Source organism: Hipposideros armiger, unplaced genomic scaffold (assembly GCF_001890085.2).
Source record: "Hipposideros armiger isolate ML-2016 unplaced genomic scaffold, ASM189008v1 scaffold_1, whole genome shotgun sequence".
NCBI classification, from domain to species: Eukaryota; Metazoa; Chordata; class Mammalia; order Chiroptera; family Hipposideridae; genus Hipposideros; species Hipposideros armiger.
The window spans coordinates 1,935,677-1,942,320 of record NW_017731351.1 but is presented as its reverse complement, the minus strand read 5'-3'; positions in this window follow the sequence as shown (position 1 = coordinate 1,942,320).

The following is a 6,644-nucleotide window of genomic DNA, read 5'->3' as shown; positions in this document are numbered from 1 at the left end:
CTAGTTGTGGAGGACGTTGCTTCACTGGCCCATGTTGGTATTGTGATCATTGCACTCTTCCCGGGTGAGGCAGTCGCTCGCCAGCCATTGGATGGCTGCTCACAGCGGCTCAGGAAAGCTTACGCCCACTGCCGGCCAGCCCCACTGCAGCTTACGCCATCGCTGGCCACTCAGGGCAGCCCAGCTCCAGGTTGAGCTGTTGTTGTTCACCATTTTAGCTGTAGAGGGCGCAGTGTCACTGGCCCTCATGTGGGATCCGAACCGAGGCCCTGCTGCTTACAGCTGATGTCACAAGTCAACTCTTAACAAACACGCCACTTGGCAGGCCCATGATGTTTTTTTAACTGTGTTTTTTTCTAAGAGTTTTGTAGTTTTCCATCTTAATGTTTAGATCTTTGATCCACTTTGATTTAATTTTTGTATACGCTATCAGGTGAGGGTTGAACTTTATTCTTTTGCAAGTGGGTATCCAGTTTTTGCAAAAGCACTTGTTGAAAAGACTGCCCTTTCCCCAACAAGTGAAATGTTTTTGAAGAATGGCACATGCATGGAATAGTTAAGGATCTAGTCAAAGAGCAAACTGACAAGTTCCCTTGTGGTTATCTTCTAGGCTGAATGTTGGGCTCAATGGTTTGGACTTAATTTGGTAGAGACTATGGTGCCATGATTAGGGCTGTAGGTTAGGGAGACAAAGCCAGTGTAGGGTGGGTTAGAGTGGGTGGGTGTGCACAGCCTAAGTGTGTTTGAAAGCAGAAGAGACTATTGTAGAAATGTTTTCTTTTTCTTTGTTAACACCCATCATATCTAGTATAGAAACTCTTAAAAATGTTATTGACTAATACTTTCACATTTTTATGATCAACAAAGCACTGTTAATGAATTTTGCACTTTGAATTTTTTTCTCATAAAAAATTTTATTGCTCGTAATTTATAACTTGGAAAATACAGAGTGGCATGAAGAAGAAGAAGAAGAAAAAAAACCCAAAAAAACCAAATTACCATTAATCCTGCAGCCCAGACGTTATCTCTGCTAATATTGGCTACCCTTAAGACCAATTTTATAAATACATACATTTTCTATAACTAAGCATAATATTGAATGTGAAGTTTCCCGTCCTTGCTTTCATTTTTTATTTCACTTGGCTCTATTCTCTGAGCACATTTCTCTCGCTTTTTAATGAGATTTCAAGTGTGTTTAAGTAGTAGGTGCTGCAAAGGGAGGCAGGAGAGCTGGCTCTAATCTCTGCAATACACAGGCTTGCCCTATAACCTTTACCCGATGTTCAGCCAATCACAGCTTCACTTTCACTGCCTGCAAAACTGGATAATACTTGTTACCTGCTCCCTGGAGGCATGATGAACAGCAATGAGGTAATGCCTGGGAATTGCTTTTGCTTCCCCAGTAAGAAAGGGGCAATGCATGTACAGATTGTTACATCACACAAGGCCCCTGCTGAGCCAGAGAGGGAGCAGGGCAGGGCCACTTTCCGGCTCCCCCATCAGCCCCTGCATCCTATCTCTGTGAGCTTATGGGTCTGCCTTCTCTACAAAGGGCTTATCACATAAACACACAGCTGCATTGTGTTTCTGCAGCTACGGAAAATATTTATGGCTTCGAAAGCCGTCGTTGTCGCTGATTTGATTAGTGTGTTATGAACACACAGACAATATCAGGAACACCCAGTAACGTCTCAGTATTCCAATTGCATCTATTCCTCCAGTTACAGTTATCATTGTTCAGCCTCTGCTGACACTGTTTCTATCTGTGCGAGTAAGTGTGACTGTGTGACCCGCTCTCCTTGCCACCCTCCCTGACTGGGTCATTTGTCTGCTCATTGCAGGGCTGGCACCTATTAGCGTATCTTCCTTTTGCCACCTAATGGAATGGACAAGATGATTGTCTCATGCCTTTCCTCTGATTACAGAATGCTAGGATATATATCACATCTGCCCACACACTATGCCTGTAGTGATATGACTCTCAAGTGTTTCTAGAGTGGGTTTCTTTTGGGGAAGTTGACTACATGATTCATTTTGTGAGACCAGGCTTTCTGTGTTCTCTGCAAACTTCTTTCTACCCTGAATCCGCATGGTGCTTAGTTCTCCTTACATGGCAAACGAATGACTTCGCTGTTGTCTTCCTGAAATTAGAAGGCCGTGCATAGGGCAGCCTTTCTCTAACAGCCTCTTACACCGAGTGCTTGCAGCTGAAATCATGTTTAGAATCATGTGTTCTCATCCTTTAAACATCTCATGGCACAGGGTCCCGTATGTGTATTTTATAGATGAGGGTGCGTCGGTTTGACGTACCTGAGACTTGCCTTATGTAAATGGCCAAATACTTGCTAACTCAGGGCTCCCAGCCGTAGCCCAGTTCTCTACCGGCTGCAAAGAAAGAAGACGTAAATGATTTTCCAAGTAGAGTGATAAGAAATAAGAAATCAAGCTGAAACTAATTCTAAAAAATGTGTATTTTGTAATAAAAAATAGTTTAATAATAAAAAAAAAGAAATAAGAAATCAAACCCAGAATTCCGGATGTTGTATGTTAGTCCTGTGCTCTTGCCTTTCCTCCAGCTTGTGTGATGTCAGTCAGCAGAGATGCTCACCTTTGCCATTTGCATTTTGTACAGCAGCTGAGACAGCACTATGAACAGCCAGCAAGGGCCTGAGGTCTGATTCTGTTCTCCAGATCAAACAGGGAACTGTTTGTTTTTGTCGCAGAGGCAGTTAAAAACCCTACACATGTGGACAAAGCCTACAGCTTCTAGGGAAGTCTGCCCAAGTATCAAGAACACTTGAAAGAACATTTCTGAAGAGCAGTCTTTACGCTTTATTTCTACTATCCTTCGTCTGTGCGTTTTGAAATGCCTTTCCAGCCCAATTCTATTAAGCCTTCCCCCTCTATCTATTATGAGGAAGAGGGGTACAGCTTTCATCTCCATTTTATAGGTGTACAGGCTGAGTGGGGGGCTATGCTGAGGGAGGCTTCGGGCATTCTGACTTTCAGGGCCTGATAATGACAGCACGGGTCCTCTTGTATGCTCCTGCTCTGTGTGATTTGTAGTTTGCTTTCTCATCTGCACAGGACATTTTCATCTTTTAGTTTTGGATGATAGTTTCAAGTTTTATTTGCACTGTCAGTTCTGTAAATTCTTTTGTTCTGTAGGAGGCCTGATCAGGGTGAAATATCTCCTCTCTCTCTCTCTCTCCTCTCTCTCTCTTTCTCTCTCTCTCTCTCCCTCTCTCTTTTGTGGTTGATAGGAGGACCTGCACCAAAATAAATCATTTTCTTTGCCTTTAACTCTGCTTGGTTTATCATATGCTGAAGGCTTAGATTTGATAGAACTGGCAATATTACCCACAGTAGTGCCATTTAAAGTTGTAATACAATACCTAACTTATCTGATCTCCTAGTGCTGCTTATAAAAAACATAAATATAGATAAGCCAATCTTAGAAAATTAATTGGAAATCAGAAAACATATTCACCAAGGTTTGTTTTGTTTTCAGTTGCGCTCAGGGAAACTTAGAACATGGCTGTTTTCCATGTAAAAAGCTACAGGTAGTTAGTCTCACAGACTGGTGCTTGCTGGCCATCATGCTAGGGAATGTGGTTTTTGTCTTCTATGATTCCTTTAAAAATGAAGGCTAATCACAGCTAAACAGGAGCTATGTGATGTGCTTGAAGACCCAAGAGAAGAGAGGTCCTATCTGCTAGTTGTGTGCCTTGTTCAGTCAGTGTACAGTGAAGGGATGAGTGAGTGAATGAATGAATGAACATAGAAGCCGAGTTGGACAGAGGCAGCTAATGGAGATACACTGGATATTGGAGGACATTTCATGGGACACTTGTTAGAGATCAATAGGGACAGCCTCCAAGACTGTATTCACTGACCTAAGGAAAACTCCGGTGGGAAAAGCCATGCCTAAGTAGGTGAAGTCTATGGGTAAATTTCCCACAAAGGAAAATAACCTGGAGAAAAGGCAAAGACATTGAGTCCAGGAGGACAGCCACACTCTCCCAGGTTCATTTGTTTAACGAGCACATACGTGCTGACTGTCGTTCTGCACCAGGGACAGGGCTAGTGACTGAGGCTACAGAAGTCATTGCAGTTATGGCTCCTGTGTGAGCTCGGTTCAAAAGGAGGGTGTAATTCAAAAGGACGTCTAATGCTGTCAACGTGCTACTGTTATGGTAGAAACGTCTGTAAGATTTGTTAAAACACATGGAAAGGGAGTGACTGATTTTGCTTGGCAGAGCTACCGAAGGTTTTACAGAGAAAAGAGCGGGAGAGCTTTTTGTTTTTATTTTTTTGTTTCATATTTTAATTTTCTGTTTGTAGGCAGCCATCCCCGAGGAACTCTGATGGGCTCTTCACATCCAGCATCTTTGACCTCGTGGCTCTGCTACTTCCACTTCACAAACAAGACAGTGAGACCCCAGGAGCCAAGTAAGCTGTCTAAGACGACCCAGCTGCTGAGCGCATCAAAGCCCACCTGTGTGGCTCCAAAGCACACGCTCCTGCCACTTTGTCTCCGGTTCTGGAATTCATCAGGCAGGTATGGAGCAGGAGGAGGGAATTCTCAGCAGCAGGGGCAGCACCTCACAGCGAGGGAGGCGTCCGAAAGCATCGGAACTCAGAGGATGGTCAGCATCTGCTTGGATTAGAAGGTAAGGGGCTGGGCTGCGTGCAGGGACGTCTGAGAAGCACTGCGGTCAGTAAAGGGATTTCAACGTCCCACCCAGCCTGGAGGTTTTATCCTAGTTAAGAAATTCTCACTAGTCTCAAGGAGCTTATTAAATCCTTCACTAAGCTGCCAAAATTACTAAGTACTTACTATTTGCCAGGCTCTGTTCTAGGTGCTGGTGATACAACAGTAAGCAACATAGAAAACGTCCCTGCTCCGTGGAGCTTGTAAATAGAGGGAAACAGATGCAAAGCAAAGGGACAAAGAAACTATTCTAGGTAGTAAGGATTTCTATGAAGCAAAAAAGCAGAGAAAGAGGATAAAAGCAAATGGTGTGTGTTACATATGAAAACCATGGAAGGCCTCTGCAATAAATCGATATTTGAGTAACATTACCTGATAGAGGAGATCAGACATGTGCAGAAGCAACCACAGAATGAGGTAATATGTGACAAATACTGAAAAGGACACAATCGGATTTAAAGAAAGAAATTATTGAGTGTGGTTATGTGTTGGATAACACACACAATATCCCTAAAAGGCCTTATCCGTCCCAGTTTTACAGATGAAAATACTGAGATCCGAGAAACTAGGTAACTTTTCCAATGACACACAGCCTGGATTTAAACTCAGATTTGTCTGAGTCCATAGCCTGTGCTGTGTTTCACTCAAAGGATTGTAAGAGTTTTCTCCTGTGATGAAAATGGGAAGCTTAAGGGAGGATTTCTTGGTCGAGGGGCACAGTTGGGCTTCAAAAAATGGATGGGATGTTGAAAGAGGAAAATTAAAAAGATGAATGGGAATGGAACACCCAAAGCAAAAGATAACAGAAGGGAAAAAAAAGGAGGATTTGTTTAAAAGCAAGCTGGTTGAAGCCAGGCTAAGAGTGGACCCACAGGGAGAGAGAAGGCAGGAAACGGGACCAGATTTCAGAACAGACCAGAAATGGGAACAGGTGTGCAGGACCTGGAGAGCCCTGCAGAAGAGTCTGTCCTTGATTTAGGAGGCAACGGGGAGCCACCGAAGGTCTTTCTCAAGGGACTGCTGCTCATCCATAGGCTGGATACACCCTTTTGTGGGGAGGGGCTCTTAGAATTCTCTGTTTCTCTGATTAGTTTGGTAAACCCACCAGACTGGGCAGCTTATTGTCATGAGTATTATCCACACTTGGCTCACTTCAAGATTAGGTCTAATAGTGACCTGATGCAATGTTATATCAGAGAAAGGTACCAGGACATAGCTCTGCATAACAAACTTCAGGCGTGCCAAATCTCAACAGATTCCTTGAGAAACAGCATTGTCCCAGATGTCACTTTGCTAGATGTTCTTGGATGAATTCCATCTGACTGATTCAACCCCCAATAAATTGACGGGATGCTGACAGGGTGAGGAGGTAGAGGCCTGAAGTGCTGGCATTACAGTAAGCAGTCAGGGATGTTATTCATGAGAGAAGAAAGCCCAACTAAAGTCACCTTTGCTCCCAGTTGGAGAGCAGATTACATTCTTTACAGCAATGGATGACTCAAGCCACCTGCGGTGGAGGTAAAATAGGCTGGGGCAAGCTCTTTCAGGAAGAACTCAATGGTGTCATGAGAAACCATACCTGCCAATGTGATGCCATGCAGGGTCCGACTGACTCCTATAGCGTCCTTCAGGCATTTCTGGTGGCTATTATGTAATCTGCCCTTTCTGTCTGTGTTTTTCCCCCTGTGTATTATACATCCCGGTCTCTGTATATCAAGTTGCTGTATGTCAAAGGCAACAGCCAGAATGTGCTAGAAAATCATCTCTCAGGTAGATTTTTTTCATTTAGAGACAGACGTCGTTTTACAATGAATCGTAATGCAAGGCTCCAATCTATGAATGGGCCTTGGAGAGAGGTCTGTGAACTCTTGTAATTGTTCGCAAATTTTTGTATTTCTGTGCATTTTCAGGAAGTAGTTCCGAAACTTTA